Source organism: Oncorhynchus keta, chromosome 2, assembly GCF_023373465.1.
Source record: "Oncorhynchus keta strain PuntledgeMale-10-30-2019 chromosome 2, Oket_V2, whole genome shotgun sequence".
Taxonomy (NCBI): domain Eukaryota; kingdom Metazoa; phylum Chordata; class Actinopteri; order Salmoniformes; family Salmonidae; genus Oncorhynchus; species Oncorhynchus keta.
The window spans coordinates 72576051-72584712 of NC_068422.1; the positions used below are offsets into that span (position 1 = coordinate 72576051).

Below are 8662 nucleotides of genomic sequence, written 5' to 3' on the forward strand. Positions count from 1 at the left end.
TGTTGTAAACTAAACTATAACGAGTAGTTGACTAGTGGGCACTGAGCTTGATATCATTCATATTCAAATAGATTACTGAAGGGAGGACTGGGAGTGGGGATGAGAGAGGGAGAGACAGAGAGAGAAAAGGTCAACCAGCGAAGAAGAAACACCATTGTAAATACAACCCATATTTATGTTTATTTATTATCCCTTTTGTACTTTAACTATTTGCACATCGTTACAACACTATATATATATATATATATATATACATAATATGACATTCAAAATGTCTCTATTCCTTTAAAACATCTGTGAGTGTAATATTTACTGTTTATTTCACTTTTGTTTATTATCTATTTCACTTGCTTTGTCAATGTTAACATATGTTTCCCAAGCCAATAAAGCCCTTTGAATTTCATTGAAAGAAATGGGGAGGGAGAAAGAGAGAGGTTTAGTTCCTATCAGGATGGTAAACTGCAGATAACCTCTATCTGATGCTCTAATGGGACTTTAACTGCTCTGCATTTCTTTATTTCTGCCTGACTACCATATCTCTCTCTCACTCACTCACTCACTCACTCACTCACTCACTCACTCACTCACTCACTCACTCACTCACTCACTCACTCACTCACTCACTCACTCACTCACTCACTCACTCCCCCCCATCTATCTGAAAGCTTAGCTCTCACCTCTGTGTGACCCGGAAGAGAAAAGAGAAAGAGAGAGAGGAAGAGAGAGAGAAAGAGAGAGAGAGAGAGAGAGAGAGAGAGAGAGCGAGAGAGAGAGAGAGAGAGAGAGAGAGAGAGAGAGAGAAAGAGAGAGAGAGAGCAGGTAGAGGAGGTTACACGATCCTGACTGATGATGCAGTTCTGGGACCCAACCTCTCATCTGCCTGCTGTCTGCATGCATACTGCCCCCAGGACAGCTCTACAGACACACACACAAACACTGACATGCATACTGCCCCCAGGACAGCTCTACAGACACACACACAAACACAGACATGCATACTGCCCCCAGGACAGCTCTACAGACACACACACAAACACAGACATGCATACTGCCCCCAGGACAGCTCTACAGACACACACACAAACACAGACATGCATACTGCCCCCAGGACAGCTCTACAGACACACACACAAACACTGACATGCATACTGCCCCCAGGACAGCTCTACAGACACACAAACACAGACATGCATACTGCCCCCAGGACAGCTCTACAGACACACACACAAACACAGACATGCGCACATGTACGCAAGCATGCACTCTCGTGCACACACAGACATGCATACGCACACACACACAGACATGCACACGCACACACACACACACACACACACACACACACACACACACACACACACACACACACACACACACACACACACACACACACACACACACACACACACACACACACACACACACACACACACACACACACACACACAGAGACATGTGCACACATACGAAAGCATGCACTCTCGCGCAAACACAAGCAGGCACACGCACACAGGCACACAAAGTCACACACATGCATGCACATGCACATACAAACAGAAAAAAAATAAAACACACCCCTGTCATCTCACCATACTACAACCATAAACATCACAATGTCAAAGGCTTGGCTTCAAGCACACAAAGTCATTTACATAGACGCTAGGAAAGTGTAAACACAGCTTTGAAAGGCCTGCATTCAGCAGTGTGGTTAAACATTCATGTTTTACTGGATGGTTTCTAGCGCAGATACTTTTCAAAACACACATTTGCATTGAGTTATCCCCACAGTGAGGCTTTGCTAGGGCCTCATTACTATTCCCTCTCAACCAGGCAGCCGCAGGTGCACTACAAGTATGGGAGCCTACTGGGTATTCCCTTCCCCTCCGTATGGAAGCCCACTGGGTATTCCCTTCCCCTCCGTATGGGAGCCCACTGGGTATTCCCTTCCCCTCCGTATGGGAGCCCACTGGGTATTCCCTTCCCCTCCGTATGGGAGCCCACTGGGTATTCCCTTCCCCTCCGTATGGGAGCCCACTGGGTATTCCCTTCCCCTCCGTATGGGAGCCCACTGGGTATTCCCTTCCCCTCCGTATGGGAGCCTACTGGGTATTCCCTTCCCCTCCGTATGGGAGCCCACTGGGTATTCCCTTCCCCTCCGTATGGAAGCCCACTGGGTATTCCCTTCCCCTCCGTATGGAGCCCACTGGGTATTCCCTTCCCCTCCGTATGGGAGCCTACTGGGTATTCCCTTCCCCCGTATGGGAGCCCACTGGGTATTCCCTTCCCCTCCGTATGGGAGCCCACTGGGTATTCCCTTCCCCTCCGTATGGGAGCCCACTGGGTATTCCCTTCCCCTCCGTATGGGAGCCCACTGGGTATTCCCTTCCCCTCCGTATGGGAGCCCACCGGGTATTCCCTTCCCCTCCGTATGGGAGCCTACTGGGTATTCCCTTCCCCTCCGTATGGGAGCCCACTGGGTATTCCCTTCCCCTCCGTATGGGAGCCCACTGGGTATTCCCTTCCCCTCCGTATGGGAGCCCACTGGGTATTCCCTTCCCCTCCGTATGGGAGCCTACTGGGTATTCCCTTCCCCTCCGTATGGGAGCCCACTGGGTATTCCCTTCCCCTCCGTATGGGAGCCCACTGGGTATTCCCTTCCCCTCCGTATGGGAGCCTACTGGGTATTCCCTTCCCCTCCGTATGGGAGCCCACTGGGTATTCCCTTCCCCTCCGTATGGGAGCCCACTGGGTATTCCCTTCCCCTCCGTATGGGAGCCTACTGGGTATTCCCTTCCCCTCCGTATGGGAGCCCACTGGGTATTCCCTTCCCCTCCGTATGGGAGCCCACTGGGTATTCCCTTCCCCTCCGTATGGGAGCCTACTGGGTATTCCTTCCCCTCCGTATGGGAGCCCACTGGGTATTCCCTTCCCCTCCGTATGGGAGCCCACTGGGTATTCCCTTCCCCTCCGTATGGGAGCCCACTGGGTATTCCCTTCCCCTCCGTATGGGAGCCCACTGGGTATTCCCTTCCACTCCGTATGGGAGCCTACTGGGTATTCCCTTCCCCTCCGTATGGGAGCCCACTGGGTATTCCCTTCCCCTCCGTATGGGAGCCCACTGGGTATTCCCTTCCCCTCCGTATGGGAGCCTACTGGGTATTCCCTTCCCCTCCGTATGGGAGCCCACTGGGTATTCCCTTCCCCTCCGTATGGGAGCCCACTGGGTATTCCCTTCCCCTCCGTATGGGAGCCTACTGGGTATTCCCTTCCCCTCCGTATGGGAGCCCACTGGGTATTCCCTTCCCCTCCGTATGGGAGCCCACAGGGTATTCCCTTCCCCTCCGTATGGGAGCCCACAGGGTATTCCCTTCCCCTCCGTATGGAGCCCACTGGGTATTCCCTTCCCCTCCGTATGGGAGCCTACTGGGTATTCCCTTCCCCTCCGTATGGGAGCCCACTGGGTATTCCCTTCCCCTCCGTATGGGAGCCCACTGGGTATTCCCTTCCCCTCCGTATGGGAGCCCACTGGGTATTCCCTTCCCCTCCGTATGGGAGCCTACTGGGTATTCCCTTCCCCTCCGTATGGGAGCCCACTGGGTATTCCCTTCCCCTCCGTATGGGAGCCCACTGGGTATTCCCTTCCCCTCCGTATGGAAGCCCACTGGGTATTCCCTTCCCCTCTGTATGGGAGCCCACTGGGTATTCCCTTCCCCTCCGTATGGGAGCCCACTGGGTATTCCCTTCCCCTCCGTATGGAAGCCCACTGGGTATTCCCTTCCCCTCTGTATGGGAGCCCACAGGGTATTCCCTTCCCCTCCGTATGGAAGCCCACTGGGTATTCCCTTCCCCTCCGTATGGGAGCCTACTGGGTATTCCCTTCCCCTCCGTATGGAAGCCCACTGGGTATTCCCTTCCCCTCCGTATGGAGCCCACTGGGTATTCCCTTCCCCTCCGTATGGGAGCCTACTGGGTATCCCCTTCCCCTCCGTATGGGAGCCCACTGGGTATTCCCTTCCCCTCCGTATGGGAGCCCACTGGGTATTCCCTTCCCCTCCGTATGGGAGCCTACCGGGTATTCCCTTCCCCTCCGTATGGGAGCCCACTGGGTATTCCCTTCCCCTCCGTATGGGAGCCTACCGGGTATTTCCTTCCCCTCCGTATGGGAGCCCACTGGGTATTCCCTTCCCCTCCGTATGGGAGCCTACTGGGTATTCCCTTCCCCTCCGTATGGGAGCCCACTGGGTATTCCCTTCCCCTCCGTATGGGAGCCCACTGGGTATTCCCTTCCCCTCCATATGGGAGCCTACTGGGTATTCCCTTCCCCTCCGTATGGGAGCCCACCGGGTATTCCCTTCCCCTCCTCACCCTGCCTCCCTCACCTTTCTCTTCCCTGTTTTTTAGCCCTCCCTCCCTCTCTAGCCCTCTCCTCCCTCCCTGTCTCCTCTCCCTCCATCTCTTCCCTCCCGTTCCCTCTCCTCCAATCTCTTCCACCATCTCCATCCCTCCCTCCATCCCTTTCGTCAGTGGTCCTGGCCTTAGGCGTCGTTAGCTTAATTTAATAAAGGGGCTTAAGCTTATGAGAGGCTTTTGAAGGATCTGACTGCTGTTAAATTCATTACAATCTATCAGCCACAGGAGACAAGGCCTCGCTCCACGGCCGCAGCTAACAGCACGCTAATGAAGAAATAAGAGAGAGACAGAGAGGGGGAGGGAGGGAGGTATGAGAGCCTTGCTCCAATCTCCACCCTTCGCCTCAAACCTGGCACACTGAGAGATGAGGATGAAAATACCAGTAACACCTACTGTAGTTCTCTCTATATTACATTTACATTACATTTAAGTCATTTAGCAGACGCTCTTATCCAGAGGAATGGTCATAATATGTTTACCATGTATTGAATCCCGTAGTTGAATGCTGTAGTTGAATGCTGTAGTTGAATGCTGTAGTTGAATCCTGTAGTTGAATGCTGTAGTTGAATCCTGTAGTTGAATGCTGTAGTTGAATGCTGTAGTTGAATCCTGTAGTTGAATGCTGTAGTTGAATCCTGTAGTTGAATGCTGTAGTTGAATCCTGTAGTTGAATCCTGTAGTTGAATGCTGTAGTTGAATCCTGTAGTTGAATGCTGTAGTTGAATGCTGTAGTTGAATCCTGTAGTTGAATGCTGTAGTTGAATCCTGTAGTTGAATGCTGTAGTTGAATGCTGTAGTTGAATGCTGTAGTTGAATCCTGTAGTTGAATGCTGTAGTTGAATGCTGTAGTTGAATCCTGTAGTTGAATCCTGTAGTTGAATGCTGTAGTTGAATGCTGTAGTTGAATGCTGTAGTTGAATGCTGTAGTTGAATCCTGTAGTTGAATCCTGTAGTTGAATGCTGTAGTTGAATCCTGTAGTTAAATGCTGTAGTTGAATCCTGTAGTTGAATGCTGTAGTTGAATCCTGTAGTTGAATCCTGTAGTTGAATGCTGTAGTTGAATGCTGTAGTTGAATCCTGTAGTTGAATCCTGTAGTTGAATGCTGTAGTTGAATGCTGTAGTTGAATGCTGTAGTTGAATGCTGTAGTTGAATCCTGTAGTTGAATGCTGTAGTTGAATGCTGTAGTTGAATGCTGTAGTTGAATCCCGTAGTTGAATGCTGTAGTTGAATCCCGTAGTTGAATGCTGTAGTTGAATGCTGTAGTTGAATCCCGTAGTTGAATCCCGTAGTTGAATGCTGTAGTTGAATGCTGTAGTTGAATGCTGTAGTTGAATCCTGTAGTTGAATGCTGTAGTTGAATGCTGTAGTTGAATCATGTAGTTGAATGCTGTAGTTGAATGCTGTAGTTGAATCCTGTAGTTGAATGCTGTAGTTGAATGCTGTAGTTGAATGCTATAGAATTTAATTATTGTGTACCTCTCTCTCCTCTTCTCCCCCTTGCTCTTGTGTCACACAGTGTACATTGCAGTGGTGTGTGTGTGTGTGTGTGTGTGTGTGTGTGTGTGTGTGTGTGTGTGTGTGTGTGTGTGTGTGTGTGTGTGTGTGAGGACTGACGGTGGGATTGCCAGGCACAGTGAAAGCATGTGTGCCCCCCCTCCATGGCTGAATAGAATGCCTCCTTCACCTCCTTTCTGAACTCCCCTTCTCCTCTGAAAGGCACACGGTTCTCCCCCTCCCCTCCTTCTCTCCCTTTGTTTAGAGGACAAGTAGCAGGCCTTTCAGAGCCTGCTATGGGGAGACACACTCAGAGAGGTGGAGAAGAATAGAGTGGGGCCCTCCCATGGACTGCCTGGGGCCCCCTCTTCCCCTCTAGGCCTGTCAGCCCATAATTTCCTCTCCTCTCTATCCATCTATGCCTACCCAAACCCCCTCAAATGTCTCTGTACCTCTGTGAAAGCATAATAATGGTTGGGGGGGACGGTTGTGTGTGTGGTGCCTCTGGGGCATTTGTTTCCTGCTAGTCTTAAGGGGCAGTTATTAAATGAAGATCGGGTGGAAATAAAGGCATTTAACATGCAGAACAGATTCAAAAGGGAGGAGGAGATTCTTGAACAGCCACACACATCAAAGATTTTTTAGGCAGATAGAGTTCACATGCTTTTCTATCATACCCTGGCTCCAACCTGCCTGTGTAGGCTACCCACGAGGTCTCTCTGTGTTTGTGATATGTCTCAGTGTGAGACCGTCAGCTGCCAATAACCTGGCACCCACACACACACACAACCACACACGGACAACAACAACTGAGAAACCTAAACGACAACAACATTGGTTTATTGGAAAGCTACTGATTCAGCCCACAAACAACCACACAGACGTCTCCCTTCTCTCTCTGTTTGACCCTTGGCTCACCTAGCCAGACCAAAGAGACAGAGACAGAGACAGACAGCCACAAATAACAAATCACCAGGCAGAGATTTCTGTCTGAGCCAATAAGATGTGTTGGGAGGCGGCTGATAGAGTCTTTATGAGCATTGTGTGAGAGGGTAGAGTTTGAAGAGATTAGGTAAGGTCTGTTGAGATTAGGTAAGGTCTGTTTACTAATCCCTGTCATATTTACTGTACATGCCTTTAAATACCAACCACACACACACACACACACACACACACACACACACACACACACACACACACACACACACACACACACACACACACACACACACACACACACACACACACACACACACACACACACACACACACACACACACACACACACACACACTGAGCCATATGGTACTGCTACAGTCTGCTAGGGAGTGATAGAGAGGAGATAGAGAGAGTGTGTGTGTGTGGGGGGGAGGGTTGAGTGTACAGGAGTAAAGGAGGGAGATACAAGTCTATTTATTAGTGTATCTGTGTGTATCTGTGTGTGTGTGTGTGTGTCTGTGTGTCAAATCAAATCTAACTTTATTTGTCACATGCGCTGAATACAACAGGTGTAGATTTGACCGTGAAATGCTTACTTACAAGCACTTAACAAACAATGCAGGTCAAGAATAGTTTTAGAAAATATTTACAAAGTAGATTCAAATAAAAAGTAACAATAAGAATAACAATAATGATGTTATATACAGGGGGTACCGGTACCGAGTCAGTGTGCGGGTGTACAGGCTAGTTGAGGTAATCTGTACATGTAGGTGGGGGTGAAGTGACTATGCATAGATAATAAACAGTGAGTGGCAGCAGTGTACAAAAAGGGAGGGGGGAGGTCAATGTAAATTGTCCGGTGGCGATTTGATGAATTGTTCAGCAGTCTAATGGCTTGGGGGTAGAAGCTGTTGAGGAGCCTCTCGGTCCTAGACTTGGGGCTCCGGTACCGTTTGCCGTGTGGTAGCAGAGAGAACAGTCTATAACTTGGGTGACAGGTGTCTCTGACAATTTTATGGGCTTTCCTCTGACACCACCTATTATATAGGTCTCTCTCTTTTCTCTTTCTCTCCCCTTGTCCCTCTCTCCTCCTTCTCCTCTCCCCCATCTCTCTCCCCCTCTCTCTCCCTCTTCTCCTTCCACCTCTCTCTCCTTCTTCTACTTCCCACTCCCCCCCCCTCTCTCTCAGTGTGTGTCAGGGGAGTGTGGTGAGGCCTATTAACAGGTGTAGGAGGCGAGGCTGTGCCTGATCCACTGACCTGCCCATTAGCCCGCTTCAGTCCTCTAAGCCCTCACATCGATCACACAGCCACACATCATTGATCTGGCAAACCAAGCACACTACTTACGTACAGCTACTCTCCCTCCCTCCCTTACTGCTAGTAGGGTGTTAACTGGTAATAAAAGCCCTCGCCTGATCTACCTGAGCACACATATGCAAAATACACACACAGCACACGCACACACACAAAGCAGCAAACAAACCCAACACACCATCACAGGGCCGTAGCATGACAAACACACACCATCACAAGGCCGTAGCATGACCAACACACACCATCACAGGGCCGTAGCATGACCAACACACACCATCACAGGGCCGTAGCATGACAAACACACACCATCACAGGGCCGTAGCATGACAAACACACACCATCACAGGGTCGTAGCATGACCAACACACACCATCACAGGGCCGTAGCATGACCAACACACACCATCACAGGGCCGTAGCATGACCAACACACACCATCACAGGGTCGTAGCATGACCAACACACACCATCACAGGGCCGTAGCATGACCAACACACACCAT

The 8662-nt window shown here is 50.2% G+C and overlaps 1 protein-coding gene across 21 annotated transcripts in view; it reads right to left on the reverse strand.

Moving 5' to 3' along the window:
- The window catches only part of LOC118383124 (genetic suppressor element 1-like), a 553956-nt gene that overhangs the window by 131823 nt on the left and 413471 nt on the right, over positions 1-8662 (reverse strand). The window lies entirely within an intron of this gene.